The sequence below is a fragment of the Protopterus annectens genome, chromosome 1.part1, assembly GCF_019279795.1.
Source record: "Protopterus annectens isolate FY-2018-M chromosome 1.part1, PAN1.0, whole genome shotgun sequence".
In the NCBI taxonomy this organism is placed as follows: Eukaryota; Metazoa; Chordata; order Ceratodontiformes; family Protopteridae; genus Protopterus; species Protopterus annectens.
The window spans coordinates 1,436,984,947-1,437,002,868 of record NC_056726.1 but is presented as its reverse complement, the minus strand read 5'-3'; positions in this window follow the sequence as shown (position 1 = coordinate 1,437,002,868).

The window sequence follows — 17,922 nt, the reverse complement described above, 5'->3', positions numbered from 1 at the left end:
GTTTGTAACTGAGAGTGTGTCTCTATGGTTTGTGATGATAAATGCTTGCAACTAGGATTGTGTCATTATGGTTCATTTTCATTTATATAAATGTATGATTGCTTATGTCATAAGTGATGGTTTAATAAAGATTTTTCTTGTTTAAAAAAGGGGGCAGGAATGGAATAATTTATGTAATGTTGCTTAGGTTATATGATATATAGTAATATATGTGAAGTATAATGTTTGTTAATGTTAATTTAATGCAATTTGATTACTTTTGTATAAATGTAAATTTGCCTATGTCACAAGTGATAATTAAAAAAGATGTTTAAAAAAGTATTGAATAAGCATTTTTTACTAATGATCTTTAAATATCATTAGGTTACCTTCTATTAGTTATGTTAAAAATGTAGTAAAATAAAGTAAAACACATGGATACAGACATTAGGCAAGAGGGGGTTGGAATTTACTGCAGAAAACTGGCAAAGGAACTAAGGTATTGGGAGAAAATAAGAAGAGAGGGAAAGGCAATAGAATGGAAAGAGGCCAAGAAGACATTAGAACTGCAAGCTAGAGACTGCCTTCCTGTCGGAGACTGATAACAGAATATAGGCAAAGAGAAAGAGAAGAATTCTAAGTAAATGACCTGATCTGGAAGAGTTTTTAGTTGAATCTACAACTGAAGCTGCTGTTAAAAAAGGGATAACGTGTTGCACAATAACTGTAGGAATCAACAAGAGGAGGTAGAAAAGGGAAGAGAGATTGGAGAAGCAATTCACAAGGAAACAATGGGAGAAAATATGCATAGCTCCCAAATATATAACAAAGTCTAGAACATTTAGGATTTTTGACTGGAAGTATTTGCATAGCTATTTTATACCCAGACTCCAAAGAATTTTTCCTTGGGTAGGTGGCAAATGTTTGAGGTATAATGGGGAATAAAAAGGTAACAAGAAACATAACAAAGAACAATTGAGAGTGTAGTGAGTTGCAGACTAAAAAAAAAATCCATACAGAGTACTCTGTCAGAAATATTGGGTGATCAAATGGCTATAACTGAGGAAATAATTTTTGGGAGCTGGGATATAGACTCATACTTGCCTAGATTTTGTAAGACATTATAAAATTGAATTCCGGTGGATGTCAAATAAGCAATTAGTAGAAAGTGGAAATCAAAATCTAAACAAATTGTATTTGAAGTATTGAATATTGTAATGAAGATAAAAGAACTGGAAATGGGATTTTTTGAATAGGGTATGCGCAAATTGCATAGAAAAAAAACAGAAATTGTGGGACAATACATGCAGAATAATATTTTGGAGGAGGAGGAGGAGTGAGGTTTAAGGGAAGACAGGAATTGAGCAACTTATGTAATGCCGGAGTGATAATAATTATACAAAAAATATATGTGATATATAATGTTTGTAACTGGGAAAATATTAGCATTGTTTATTTTCTTTTATATAGATGTATGTTTGCCTATGATTTAAGTGGTAATTTAATAAAGGTGTTAAAAATAAATAATGTAAAGCACATGACATTATGGTCCATATAATTTAGATATAAATAATCTATAAATAATCCTGCAGAAAGGAATGACGAAATACTGATTATGAAAATCATTCAATTATTTAATATAGGTATCTGTAAAGAGTACTTTTATGTTGCCCTTTTCAGGCCAAGAATTGAAAAACCCAACTACTACTCTTAAAATCAAAACACCCCTGGAAAAGATGTGTGTGTATGTGTGTGTGTGTGTGTGTGTGTGTGTGTGTGTGTGTGTGTGTGTGTGTGTGTATATTTATATATATATATATATATATATATATATATATATATATATATATATATATATATATATACACACACACACACACACACACACACACACACACACAGACACACATACATATCTACCTCTATAACAAAACAAAAAAAAATCAGCAACCAAGGCTTCCCTCTCCTGCACCACCTTAGTAATGCATGATAACCTTAACCCTAATGCTGTCACTACCCCCCATACTCCTAGACCTTACCTTAAAAAAAAACTTCTCATAACACTGCTATTACACAAGACAGATTCAGACACATAAACACAAGTTACCCCAGCTAAATCTTCTCCTTACCTAACCCTGATCCTAACACTAAACTACACATACTCACAGACAAACATACAAAACCTATCCCCTCATGTAACCACAACCCTAACACCAAAATTAACACACAAATGTTCTCACTGACAGCAAACCCTACTCACCTATCTCAATGAAGCATAGTGTTGACATTTTGGACATTCGGCTATCCCTGCTTTTGACATTCTGTACCACTCCTAGCTTTTGTCAAAGAAATGGACTAAAACTAAATGCCAAGAAATGCATAATTGTATCCTTTGGGAAGTCATCCATCCCTGGTAACTATCACATTGACAACACACCCCTTAGAGATGACCCAATAGTCAGGGACTTAGGGACACACATAGATAGTAATCTAGCCTTTAATCATCATGTGTCTACAGTGGTGAGGAAATCATTCTATGTTGTGCAACTTATAAACAAAGGTATGGCATCTAAGTCCAAGGAAGTCATTATTCCACTGTATTCTGCATTCGTCAGACCTATCATTGAGTACAATGCCCCCTATAGTATGTACATAACCAGGCATATCCAACAACTGGTACATCCATGAAGGTTCCTCACTAAAAGAATACAGGGTGTAAGGAAAATGTCATATGCAGACCACATCTAGGCCCTATCCCTGTATTCTGTCTCCTACAGGCTTTTGAGGGGAGATCTATACCTGGCATACAGGGTATTGTCAAACCCCACTTTGATGGACCTCCTGCATATCCACAAAACAAACAATACCAGAATTATCCATTCTAAAGACTTAAACCTTGCCTGTGATATAAATAGGACCTGCTAAAGAGATAGGTATATATCCCAGAGACATACTCTGTCTGTGGAACAGGCTCCCCATCCATGTGAAGCAGAGTTCCTCCCTAATCCAATTCAAGTGCAACTTGGACAATTGGATGGGAAACCGGAAATTCATCCCTGGTTTGGCACCTATGTCTCTAATGCAAACAGGTAACCTGTAAATGGTTCATCTCCCAGGCCCATGCTTACTTTTACCAAGGGTATCAGAACTTGTCAGAGATTTGGGATGCATGGCTAGGTTTAAAAGGCCCTTGTGCTGATTAGCCTAGTAAACACCTATGAACCTATAAATGTACAACCAACAAAATTCAGGGGAACCCAAGAAACATATCTAAATTCCCCTCTGGATCACTAAAACAAATCAGAAAATTATCTGCACACAATGCCAGTTTTACATCACTTAATCCCTTACCAAGTCCCTGCAAAACAGAACTCCTGAGCATCTGTCTTTGGACAAATAGGAAATAACAAAGGCAAAAGTGGATGCACTTGCCTAACAACTCTATAAATAATGCAGGAGTTAATCCTGCATTTACCTTTAACCTAGCATCTGCATCTTGATATATGTTAACATATTTACATATCTTTCAAGAAACCCCACTTGCAAAAGAATTATAAACAGATAGAGCCATCAAACTCTATAAAATGTTATAATCTGTGTTTTTAATATTTTGTCAAATGATTGTCTTCCCTTTATAAACTCACACTGATCCAGATTAATTAAATATGTTATCAGTTGCACACTACTGGCAGGCAAAATTTGGCATCATGATTTTATTATTACAGTGTCATACCAAACTTGGCATGTATAAACTTACCTCTAAGGAGTCTTTCCTGGGTTTCAGACTGGATGACATCACCCCCCCCCCCATTTCATTACAGAAGGTATCACACATGTAAGTAAAACTCTATTTAAAAATTCTAACAGTTTTTCCTTCATCTCATCTCTACCAAATGTGTAAAATTCAACAGGAGTTTCATCCACCAAGGTGACTGCCAATATGGGGTCTGCTTCAGTTGAGAGTCCAACTTCTCTCTTGTTACCAGGGTCATCATATTAACCACATGAACCAGAGACAATCTGGGCATCTCCACCTTTCCCATGAAGACTATCCATTCCTTTAGACTCTATGACTCTATTCATTTTCTTTCTTATGCAGCTCTGCAAAAAAAAAAAAAAAAAAAAAAAAAAAAAAACAGCAAAATGATCTAATATTTTGGAGGGTACTCAATCAAGTACTGCATTATTTCTCTTTTAGGCCATGGACCATTCTTTTCATTTTAGCATGCTTTAATCACATTGTGAAATTTCTCTGAGTCTTGGAGGACTGACCCAAAAAATTTGTTGAATAATCTTACTTTTACTTCCACAACTCTCACCCCCATAACACTCCTTGCCACCTCTTATACTAACCTCCATGTACACCTTCCACCTCCACCTCCATACCCCAACCATTCAAATCACTTCCACAACATATCCGCTTCTCTTACCCCCATTCACCCCACCTCACTATTCTCTTTAAAACACTTCCAAATTCCTTCTAATTTCTACAAACCTAAATCCACATCCCTCCATCCATACCTAACCAAACAAAATCCTAAAAAACTCATACATCTTCTCACATACCTCTTCTTAGCAGGCGACATCCATCCTAACCCTGGACCAAACACTTCTCCAACCTATAACCATAGTTCTAACAACAAACCTACCAATAAAGACCTCAAATTCCTCACCATCAACGCCCAAAGCTTAACTAATAAAATTACCCTATTTCATGCCTGGGTCAACCATAACTCACCTGACATAGTAGCCATCTCTGAAACCTGGCTAAAACCACACATAACTGACTCGGAATTCTTCCCCCCAGATTTCAATGCCTCTGATCTGACCGCCTAAACAAAAGAGGTGGTGGAGTAGCACTAATTTACTCTAATCATCTATCTATCACACCTTTCCTGAATCCTATTCCATCCTTTCATAATGCTGAACTAATAATTGGCATGCTAAAATTAAACAACCATAAAAGTATCTGCATCATCTCCCTCTATATTCCCCCTGGCAATAACACCAATACCTTAGAAGACTTCCTCTCCTGAACCTGCACAAATATAAAACAAGAAACTTACATATTGGGAGACGTAAATATAGACTGGCAAAAAATCATAGACCCTAATCCCACCTTATCAATTAACCTATTCAACTTTACTCAACTTATTCACACCATCACCAGACCCAAAAAGACCAACCGCCCGGCTCAATCTTAGACTGGATACTAGTGTCCCACCCAAATAGAATCACTACATCTGGTGTCACTCCCGACCCATTAGGAGACCACCTCCCTGCATTCACCCTCAGAGCCACCTCCACTTCCCCAACCTCTCACCACCTCCTACATACCCATAGCCTAACTAACTTTAACTCCTCCACCTTCTCTGCCTCCCTTAAGCTCATCAATTGGAACCCTCTAAAAACACTGCCTCTTGACGAAGCCGTAGACTTCTTCAACTCTACATTCCTTTCTATCCTAAACTCCCGAGCTCCAACACGAACCAAAAGGGTTAAAGCCAAAACAGCACCCTGGCTTACAAAATCTACCAAGAAAATTATGCAACAAAGAGACAAATCTTGGAAAATCTATCTCCATCACAAACAGCCAGAACTGCTTCTAAAATACAAACAGCTCTGAAACCTAGCCAAAAAACAAGTCATTAAAGATAAAAAAAATCCCACTACAACCACCTACAAATAAACCATACAAAAAACCCCAAACACTTTTGGAACTCTATAAACACCCTTTTCAAGCCTGGTACCAGAAAAAACCCTTGTCCCAACACCAACAAATCTGACCTGGAAATTGCCGAACTATTCAATACCTTCTTCACCTCCTCCATTGCTGAGTTAACCAAAACCTTCCCAAATGACATCCCCTACCAACCTCCTCCCAAGCTTCCACCCCATCTCCTCCCACTCTCCATATTTTTGAGCTTAAATCAGTATCCATCAACCTCATAAAGAAATTTCTCTACAAACTTAAACCTTGCACCAATGCTCCTGACAACATTCCCTCCTCCTTCTTAAAAATTGCCTCTGACAGTGTTGCTCTTCCTATCAGCATCCTGATCAATAGATCACTTCTTGAGTCATATGTGTCAAAACTATGGCATTCTGCTTTTATTCTCCCTCTCCAGAAAGGTGGCAAAAACTGTAACTTCTCCAACTTCTGCCCCATAGCCATCCTCTCTCCCATCTCCGAACTTCTCAAAAAATGCATTCACATACAGCTCTTGCCATTCCTAACTGAACATCAACTGCTGTCTCCTACCCAACATGGCTTCCGCCCAGGACACAATACCAACACAGCCCTTCTCTCCTTTTTACACTCTATCAATTTGGCCCGAGATTTTGGTAACTTAGTTTCATCTGTTCTATTAGATCTTTCTAAAGCCTTTGATACCATCTCACACACCCATCTACTTAACCATCTATCTAACCTTAACATCTCCCCTAAAACTTTTTCCTGGTTCTCCAGTTATCTTTCTGACAGGTCCCAAGCTGTGAAATGGGGCAAATCCTCTTCCACATTCCTTCCAACACCCACAGGAGTTCCCCAAGGTTCGATTCTTGGCCCTCTGCTATTCAACATCTTTATTAATGATTTCCACAAAGCCATTCCCTTCACCAAAATTGTCCAATATGTAGATGACTCCACTCTCATCTGCTATGCCTCCAGTCAAACTGAACTCAAGACTCTAACTCAATCTGCTTTCTCAACCACTGAAAAATGGATGCACCAAAACCACGTCTCACTAAATGCCAATAAAACTAAAATCCTCCTATTTACCCCCTCATAATCCACCCACATTGACAAAAACTCATTCCAAATTACCAGCCTCAACAACTCTGTCATTGACATTGTTCCCTCCACCAAACTCTTGGGAGTCACCATTGATGAAAACCTAAAATTCAATACCCACATCCAACTCAACATCAAGAAAACCCACATAAAACTCGGCCTACTCTACAGGAATAATCACTTCCTCTCTCCCTCTACTAGACTAACCCTAGCCATAACTTACCTTCTCCCATTTACCACTAAAGCTAAAGCCTCCTACCACCACTGCTCCTCCCTACTAACTATAAACTGGCTAGAACTCCCCAATCAACTAGACTTCCTCCAATTAGTCTCAGCCCACAAATTACTATTTCAACCCACCAGCTGCCCTGCTTTATCTAATATCCTCCAACCTTATAGCCCTCCAAGACCCCTTAGATCCACTCACCAAAACCTCATCTCCATCTACAAACCAAAGCGTCCTGCTGGTCAGCTTCTACTCTCCTTCACCCTAGCTAAAAAATGGAATGCCCTGCCCTCCACTCTGAGAGCTTGTGACAACCTAAACACCTTCAAAGGACTACTACACTCCTACCTGCTTCTTCACAAAAAATGTAACTGCACTCCTCACACCATACCTCCCAACCTCCCCCCTTCCTTCTCTCCTGGCTAACCTCCTTTCCCTTCAAACCTCTCTCTTATATTGTGACTATAAGTTATAACCAATCTCCTCTCAGCTGCTCACTCTATGTCTCTCTTCCTCTCCTTCATAACTACTTGTAATCTTCTTAACTACTTAGTATTGGATTCCTCCTCTTTCTACCACCCATCCTGCTATAAAACTTTTTTACAGCTACATACTGTATGCAATGTAAGAGAATCTTTCTTCTGATATTTCAACTTGATAAGTAAAACTCAGCAATGTGAAAAATTCTGTATGTTATGTAACTTGTTATGCGAACCTTTGCAGCTTAACAATGTAAACATCATTTTGTAACTTGTTATCTGGAGCTTTTCTCCCTGGGCCTCCACTGAAAACGGACTCTCGAGTCCAATGGACCTCCCCGGTCACAAACTGGAATAAATAAATAAATAAATAAATAAATAAATAAATTACCTTTCACCTTCTAGAATGGAATCTATTTCCCTTTGAGCTTCTATTATGTCTTCATCTAGCCCTCTTATCCCTCTGGCCTTTGAGTCCAACTGTTGACAAAGCTATGCTTGCATTTTTCTCAGGGCATCCTGCTCATATTCCCTGTTCCCACATGTCTTTATTTACTTTTTGCTTGTATTTATATTTGTAGACATATGTAAAATACTGATCTTATGCGCTTTTCTAAACTGTCTTGCTCATACTTTTTTTTTATTTTATTTTTTATTTATTTGTATTTGCTGACCAAGATAGAGCACTGGTTTTACTGAACTATTTACATACTTATTCAAAGGAAACATGAAATTGCCAATACGATTAAAATTAACACACAGTAGCTAGAGTATAATATCATTGCCAGACACAGCATACATTTTAAATGGTTACAATTATATACACAGTATTCATAATATAGCTTGCAATATTGTGAGAGATTACACATTTTTACAGTTTCAGTTGTATTATAAGGTGAGGTGGGTAGATTTATATGATTCAATTGTTAAGGAAGTATTTACATTTTGCTTATTTGAATAAGAAGAATGTTATGTCTGAGTGAAATTTAAGAAAGGGTGAAATTGTTGTTATATGCACAGAGATAGTAGCCCAAATTTTGGGTCAAGAATGGTGCGGGTATGCTCAGTGGAGTGTAGCTTTAAATGAGGGCCTGAAGGGTGGAGGTATGAGATGTCAGGAATCTAAGGATATAGGAGACGGTTTTGCCGTATGGTCTGCTCACCAAGAAGGGTGCTGGACAAAGGTTAGTGAGGATGAAGACTAAACCTGCTACAAATCGAGTTGCTCTGAGTTCCCAAAATACTCTTCTGAAATGATCAAGGATAAACAATAACGTTTTGTTTTGGGTGCTGAGGTGATAAATCAGCAGATGTTACTGAAATTGGTTTATAGAGCTTTGTGATTCTTTTTTGATCCAGTAGTCATGATGGAGAGACTGAATTCCAGCTGTGGTAGAAAGATCCCTTTACAAATGGCAGCTCTTTCTTTAAGGAAAAGGAAGTGAGACCCAAAGAACAGAGTGCTTACTTTCACTTTAGTGTTTTGTACATTTTTTTGTAGGCTGAGATTAGAGTCTAACCAGACACCAATGTTTTTATAATGTTTCTATTGCCTCCTGATTGGAATAATTGTTAAATTGCTAGGTAACTCGGCCAACCTTTGTTACATTTCTAAGAACATTATTTTAGTTTTTTTATATATAGAATGACAGTAAGTAGCCAGTTAGATAAACTTTTATCTATTTCCAGCTGATTTGTGATTATTGATTGAGACTGGTTGAATCCATGTATGAGATTACTCTCTGCATAAAGTAAGTTTGTCATATGCAGAATAACTGCTTATTGTGAAATAGATATTAAAAGTATAGCTAAGAGAACTGAATATTTTAGTATTCCTTTGGGAGTGGTGCACTTAAGGAAGTGGAGGGCCTGAGATACACTTTAAATAGCATGCTGGAAATGAATGGTTCAAACCATTTCACTGCTGTAAGGCTAATTCCTGATGAGAGTTGAAAGTTTCATTGTAACTGGTGTCCCACTGTGGCAAAGGCTTTAGTTTGGTCTACATAGAGGATTCCCATTAGCTTACTTTCATTCATATTTGTAAGTACAGAATAGCTATGCTGGGGAGAAGGGTGCAGCCAAAACAAGTACTAGCTGTTAAGGGGAGTAATCAGTAGTTGCCAGTGTGGATCTCAGAATGCTGATACTGTAATATGCATCAGGGCTAAAGGTCTTGGGCAGTATCATAACTGAAGCAAACCACATTTTATAATGTACATATTTGTACCTTAGTTTTCAATAGAGGAGTGCTGGATCAGGGAACAGACTTTTATATTTCTTTTTCTGCTTCTCATCTTAGAATTGAGGGGTGTCAGATTTTGGAATGGCACCTGGCACTTAATGAACAAGATACATTTCTTTTGTAACTATGTCATCTGTAAGGGTAACAGATTGTGGAATAGCACAGACACTTAATGAACAAGATACGTTACTATTGGTAAGTATGTCATCTGTAAAGGTGTCAGATTGCGGAATGGCACTGGCCACTTGATGAACAAGATCCATTTCTGTTTGGTTTCAGCTTGTGGAATGGCACCAGGCACTCAATGAAGAAGATACATTTCTGTTGATAATTATATGTCATCTTTATAGGTGTACAAAATAGTATGGTACTTCTACGGTTCAGAGAGGAAAATATTCTACATGTCTGATGGTAATCTCTGGACTCGATATAGATCTGCTTTTCAAATATTTTGCCAGGGGTGGGGAAAGGGGAGATACAATTTTTCTCAGATGATCTGGAGGATTTTGGAATGGACTTGATAATGTTTTTTTCTACTGATTTGATACGATACAGTAAGTCGGTCAGATATTAAACAAGTGAGTGAAATACAAGATGAAGTACTCCTGGCAGAGAGAGCTGAAACAGGGATGGAGGCAGTCAGTCCTAGTTAGGGCCTTAGATGGGATTCTCAGTTTCTTTAGAATAAGAAATAATAAAGAGGTCCATTTCTAGACCATGGTGCCTTCTTTTTCCCTTTTGTGGAAGAATGAGAGATAAGTAGCTGCTACACTTGAAGTTAGACAGAGGAGCAAATAGGAAACAGCATGACTTGCCCCATTTTAAGAACAATTTTTGAGTCACTGGTGGTCTCATGTTTCACTTATGTGACAGTTGAAAACAATAACTTATCTTGTCTAAACTGTCACTTCTCTGAATATAATTTGTAACCATAAAAAGTTTACACCAAATACCCACTCCACATCCTCAGAGCTTCTCAACACAAAAGATATAACCATGTCCTCCCTTGTCTGCTGATGTACCAAATTATAGGCAAAATGTTGGAGCATACAGGAATCGCACCCTGAAAAGGGAGTCTTGGAAAGCTTGTCAGGTAATGAAGGATGATTGCAGGTTGATATTTTGGGTGAATCCAAAATCTTTTTAGATGTCCTGATCCCCCCCCCCCCACACACACACACACACATATACAAACTGGGGTATAGGCATCTATGGCGATTGCTGCCAGGGGAGTAGTTAATTGAAATAGACTGCCTCCAGTAAAGTTTTGGAAGCTCATATTCCACTGACAGTACCACTTGCTTGCCTTTAAGATTTGAATAGGGGTTGATATCTGTGACAATCTGACAGTTAATGTCCAGTGTGGCACACTCATATGAAGTCTAGCATGGGACACATTCAAGACATTCAGCATGGATGCTGCTATGAGACAAGGCAGAGAACCTAAAGGCAAACAAGAGATGAGACCCATTGGGAGTCCAGAACAAAGAAGACCTTGGATTGTAAGGATTGTATCCTCTCTGTCAGCAAATGTTTCCTTAAAGAGTTGTGCCTATGGTGCAGCTGCTGAATGTGAATAGCTGGGAAATGGTCAATTACAATTTTGCAAGGTTCACTACAATGTCAAGAGAGTGAAACACTTTGATCTGAAACTTTCTTGCAAATGACAGCATCTTAATCACAGAAGCAGCTAGAAGTCAGGTGTACAGGTGTACAGGTGTGGAAAATTGTGGCTCCATAAAACCTTCAGATAAGATGTTAAAACAAGGTACCATCTGCTTGAACTGGTGGTAGCTCAAATGGATGCAAAAGAATCCACAACACCTATCAAAAATAGTAGGGGACGTTCCTATGATGCCCTGGCTAAATTTGCCCTATTGTATAAATACCACCTTGGGGTCCCCTGAAAAGAGGCCAGTAGTCTAGTGGCACTAACCTAGCCAACAATGAATGAATAAATAAAAAATAAATAAATACAATTAAAAAACTTTGGTAGTCTGCTATGACAGGCATACATTTGCTAAACAACATGGGGCTAAGGTGAGTCTGAGAAAAACAGTTCAGAACTGGGAATGGATTTCTTCTACCCAGAATTGACAATACCTTCTGCTTTTCTTTGGGATCTTGATGTGGTGGTAGGTGTCTTGGAGGTCAAAGAACATAGTCAACATCCTTCCAATACAAAATGAAAGACTGTCTGCATACTGACCATGTGAACATTTCCCTTGGGAAGTAAGGTGTTTAGGCTCCTTAAATCTAAAATTGTCTTGAGTTTGTTTGTTCTAGAAAACTAAATCTGGCATATTCTCCTGCGATTTTTAAGTGGGTCCTTATAGATAACTCTGCTTCATTTTCTGATGGACTAGGAAATTGGGCAAGAGCAGAGATGATAAGATGAATCATGGTATCAAAAGCATCATGCAGCCTCTGTATGTGAAAGTTCTGATCTGTTATGAATGATTCAAATGCAGAGAAGACCCACCTGCCTCTACATAGTGACTGGCATACATAGCTTTGGGACTGGTCCTGTCTACAAATGAGTGGGCCACATCTCCTTCATGCCCAGAACTCTTAGCTTTGAGCCTGCAATCACTCTGGCGGTCACAGTGGTTATTAGGTTCCTTACAGATTGTTTCAGATTCTTTTGCTTTGTGTTGTGACTGAAACACACCTAGTGCTAGCTTATCTGCAGCACCAAGGGTCTTGTCTCCTTCTTTATGTTTTTGAAATGAACCTTCACCTCAGGACCCTGAAAGGGGAGTATTTATGAAGGCCACCCACATGTCATCAGTAAAATCTATTAAGCAGAGCCATATGCACCAATCCTACTGAATGTTGAATACCATAGCTTTGACGGAATCTTCTTTGGCAATGTACATGACATACATTTTATGCTTGGTCCTGGTCAAAACAGTTAAGGATTGAGAGTGATCTTATTACAGACCTTCTAGAGACTGCTCAATGATCAGATGCATTTTGTCAGGAATGTCACATCTAAAATTCATCATGGAAGACAAATGATGTAGCACATGTGAAGCAAATACTGACCTATAAACTTGCTTTCCTAGCTTGTTGTGTGGAGAATTAACATTTGGCTGTGGAGGGATGGTGTCTTCTTAAGGGCTACTACTTAGCTGTCTATGAACAGATATCAATCTCTTTTGGAGGTTGAATGAAGCAGACAATCTTGCTAAGAGCAGGTGCTACTGTATGTGAGAGCCTGCTAAGCCACCATGGATATATCTTTTAGAATGCCAACCAAAAGAGTTGTCTTCATAAGCTTCTTCAGTGGATGGGGAGTCCATAGAGGAAGAAAAGACTCTGTGTCTAAAGCAAGTGTCATTGTGGGGGGGTTCCAACAAGACTGTGGCCTCACTGAACAGCTGTGGAGGAGCTTAGCTGTTAAGGGCTAAGACAAAAGTTGCTCTGACCTGTTAGATACTGCCAGCACTAAGGGTTAGTATAGAGTAAATAGAAACACTGTAAGGTAGTTTCTTGCATCAACATGAGCGTCAACTTTGATGGCTGGCTGGATGCTGACAAACTTAGCACTTAAAGCCCCATGGACAGGCAGGTTTGGTGCAGCACTGATACCAGAAGGGATTTATTTTTATTTTTACTTATTTATTTATTTAACATTTGTTAACTGGGAAAGTCTGACTTGGTACAAAGCCAATTTTCAGCAGAGGCCCAGGAAGAAACGCACCAGATGCATGTCTTTATATAACATCAAGATCTCTTATGACAGCCCATCTCTTATCATTGGCACCAAGAACACCATTGGTTGCAATGGTTTTCAAAATATTGGGACTAACACCCAACCCTAGAAACATTGCCAATGACCCATAAAGTGCTACTTTCAACACCACAGAGTTTGTCATGGCCAATGGCTCCTAAATCTGGATCAGAGATAAAGGTGTTGATTTCACCATCCTCAAGACTGTCCCTCATATCTGAAGTATCACTAAGTGTAGATCAATGTGTGTATGTCTCTTTAAGAAGCTATCCAAGGGCTTGCACAAGTGTATAAGTACTGAGCACGTGCAAGTCTGACTACCATTTTAAAGTAAGCTGTTGAGATGTAAGCATGTATGTATGCATGTAAGGTCTGTTAATCAGTTTGTTTATATTTAATGATGCTGCTATCCATCTTGATGTGTTCTTATGTAATGAAGCATCTTACATGAACTACCCCACCTGCTTCGTCTTCTATATATCGAAGGACGGGCGACATGGTGTCATAAGTGGCATGTCTAAAACGAGACATGGTTTCAGAAGAGACATGGTTGAAATGACTTAGGGACAGAAAGAACTCCAGCTTCTCCACTTTGAATTTAGCTACTGTTGGAGGAATATACAGGAGTGGACCATCCCTGCTGCACATAGAATTCTCAAAACAAATCCGATACAAATTTCAGATGTTAAACTTCCTCAAACTTTATCTTATTCACAAAATATGAAATGAAGCATACAAAATGCTCAAAATTACATTAAAATAAGTAAAAATATCCGATATTGCTAGAAATATTAGAATTACTATGGAAAATGTTTGAAATAAATTCTGAATTTCATAAAACGAATAAAATGAAGAGAAATAATCACATTTTTCACAAAGCACATATTTTCATATTAAATAAGGCTGTCTGAATTATCAGAAGTGCATGAAGTGTTTGCATGTTTGTGCAGTGTTACAGGAAAGTTATTTCTCAAGTACAGTCATTTCAGAGCATACTTCACAAATGACAGTACTTCAAAGAGTTTATTGCGCATTTGAGTATTACTGCAAGCTGCAGAGAGGCAACTTATTCATATACAATTGCAAGGGTCATATTTTCATTGTGTTGTTTTCATACAGTCTGCATTTTCCTGATAAAGATGACTATACAAACACATTTATTCTGCTTAATTAAGCTGGGTCAGAAGCCACTGAAAGGGGATGTTCATTTGTGTATGCACCTGCTATCTTTGCTGGAGATGGGGAAAACCATCATATTGTTGTACTGGCTGAGCCAAGGGAGGACCCTGAGTGCTTAAAAAAGTAAATTTAGAGAATTGTATAACCACCAGACAAACATTACAATGGAGAGATACTTATTTTACAGAAGGGATCAAAAGCCTGGTGAAACTTTTGCAGCATATATAACTGACTTGAGAAATAAGGCTAAAATATACAGATTTTGGTGATTTAAGGGATGAGCTGATAAAGGACATACTTGTGTGTGGTATTAAAGATGATGCTGTGAGAAAGAATTTGCTTTGTGGCAGTGATTTAACTTTGAATAAGGCCATTGAGATTTGTCAGATATACGAGCTCACAGAAAAGCACACAAATATGCTTACAAATGAGAAAGGCAGTAACGTCTAAACCAACGTTGACAGCATGCAGCACATGGTTAAAAGGAACAGGCACAGGCACATGGCAGCAAATGTAGCCTCTGCAATACTCACAGGTAAATCCCAGAGATTTCTAGCAAGTTCCAGAGTTCGCACAGTCTCAGTGAAGCATAAGAGTGAATCAGCAAACTCAAAGCGGGGGACAACACCCAATTTCATTGCCAACTGTCATAATTGTGGTAGCAGTTATGAATCTAAAATAGAGAAATGCTTAGTCATTGGTCAACAATGCCACAGATGTAATAAATGGAATAATTTCAGATTTTGTAAATCAAAGGCCACACATTCATTTATTAAAAGGGAGCATTTTAAGAAACGAGTTGATCAATTAGAAAGACATGACTCAGGGTTTCATACTTTTCATGTTGATAGTGTGTCAGTGCTTACAGTCAAGGCAGTAGATTTGTGGGCAAAGAATGAAGTCCTTTGTACTGTTTGGATAAATGGCAAAACCACAGAGCTCAAAGTTGATACTGGCTCAGTGCGCAACGTTACGTCTGCAAAAACATTTGCTAGAGTATGTGCTGGTGAAAGGTTTGATTTGGCAAGGTGTGTGAAGCTTGTTGCTTATGGTGGTAAAGAAATTCAAAAGGAAGGCTCAGTAATGTTTTCATGTTACTGTGCTGGGAGAAGCTACAATGGTTGTTTTATTGTAAACAGCACAATTCCTTATTGTAACATAGACTACTTGTTTTCCACTTAGAATGAGAATGTTATTTTATTTTTCTTGTATTGTTTTCACTTTTTCTACTTATTTTGTGTCCTTGATAGTAATTGTTGCTCAAAGGGAACGTATTAGTCATTGTATGGTACAACAAGTGGGGTGGGTAGGATGTATTCTTCATTGTTGAAATAAGCAATGGCACTAAAGTGTAAAATAGGACTGATGCCTTTAAGTGTAAAACATGCATAGATCCTTAATTGGATTTCACTGGGTGGGTTGGGATCACATGACAATGTATTCATCTATTTATAATGTTTTAAGATGGGTTTTACTTGCCTCTGAAGAAGTCTTTGTATTCAACAAGACAAAAAGCACTTCATGTTTATTGTGTATTTTTTTAGTAAAAGCTTACAGAGTGAATTTACTTTGTCCTCTGCCTATTGTTTGCCATTTTTTGGTTTTTGGACTTTTGAGAAGCTACAACGTGTTATTTTATGTGGTCAAGAGGCACATACAGTCATTATTAGGCCTCAGAGACAGTTTGAAAACGGGACTGCTTTCATTTAATAAGGAAATCCAAAATGCTAGTTTAAAAGACCACTATTCTAATTTCACCCAGTATATTTTTTCTACCTATGTTGATCTTCTCGAAGACAAACTATGGAAGCTTCCAGTTGGATACTCCATGAGATTAGACCCAGATGTCAATCCAATTATCAGGCCAGTTTGAAAAGTTCCAGTAGCTATACAGACCAGAGTCAAAGACAAGCTAGATAAAATGGTGCAACAAGGTGTGATGTGGTAGCTCATAAGAAAAGCTCAGGCAACTTCAGAATATGTATTGATCCATTAGATTTGAACAAGGCTCTGAAAAGACCTCATCACCCAATGTGTACAGTCAAAGAATTCACTGCTCTTATGCCAAATGCCACTGTTTTTTCTGTCTTAGATGGAAAGAGGTCATTTTGGCAAATTTTGCTTGACAGGAAACCCTCATTGCTAACTACTTTCAGTACTCCATTTGGAAGGTACAGATTTCTGAGAATGTCATTTAGGATAAATTCTGCAAGTGAAGTCTTTCAACGTGCAATGGAGAAAACTAATTCTGGGTATTCTTGTACTATTATAGATGACAACATACTAGTAGGAGGTAATAGTGAAGCATAGCGTGACAGAAACTTCAGAAAAGGTCTGGAAAGGGCACATCAAGTAAATCTTAAACTGAATCCACAGGAATGCAAGTTCAGGCTATGAGGAGTCATTTGTGTTGATAATTTATTTACCAGTTCAGGCTTACTACCAGATCCTTCTAAGCAAAAAGCCATTCTTGAGATGACAGCTCTAGACAATGTTCAAGCTCTGCAAAGTTTCTTAGCATGGTCAACTGCCTAGGCAAGTTGATTTCAGACTTGAGTCAAATAGCACCACTCAGAGAGCTAACACGTAACGATGTATCTTGGTATTGGTTAGACCAACACCAGAGAGTGTTTGATGTCCTGAAACAGAGAATTGCCAGTCCACCTACTCTCAGATACTAGACACCCACAAGCCAGTTACTCTTTCATGTGATGCTTCAGAATTTGTTCTTGGTGCAATTATTTTACAAGAGGGTCAACCTGTTGCTTATGCATCCAGAACTCTTACCCAAACTGAAATGCAGTATGCTCAATTATATTTGCAGGTTCAAAGTTCCATGATTATGTTCATGGTAGACCTATCCAGATCAAAACTGACCACCAACCTCTAGTCACTATTTTGAGAAAGCCTATGCATATAGCTCCAGCCAGATTGCAATGCATGGTGTTGAGACAGCAAAAGTATCATTTCAATCTTGTCTACAAGAAAGGCAAACTTCTTTATCTTGCTGATATCTTATCCAGATTGCCCAGAAACACCATTGAACAGCATAAGAATGAGCACTTGATTTTGAAGCCATGGAGATGAGAAATTTTTCTGCCACATGTCTGGATTAGCTTAGATGTCATACAGCCACAGATCCAGTTTTACAGAAACTCAACCACTTACTCAAAGATGGATGGCCATCAAAGCAATCCACTTTACCTCCAGAAGTGTAGTCTTACTTTCCATACAAAGATTAGATTTTGTCAGACAATGGTATCATTATCCTAAAGTCATTGTTCC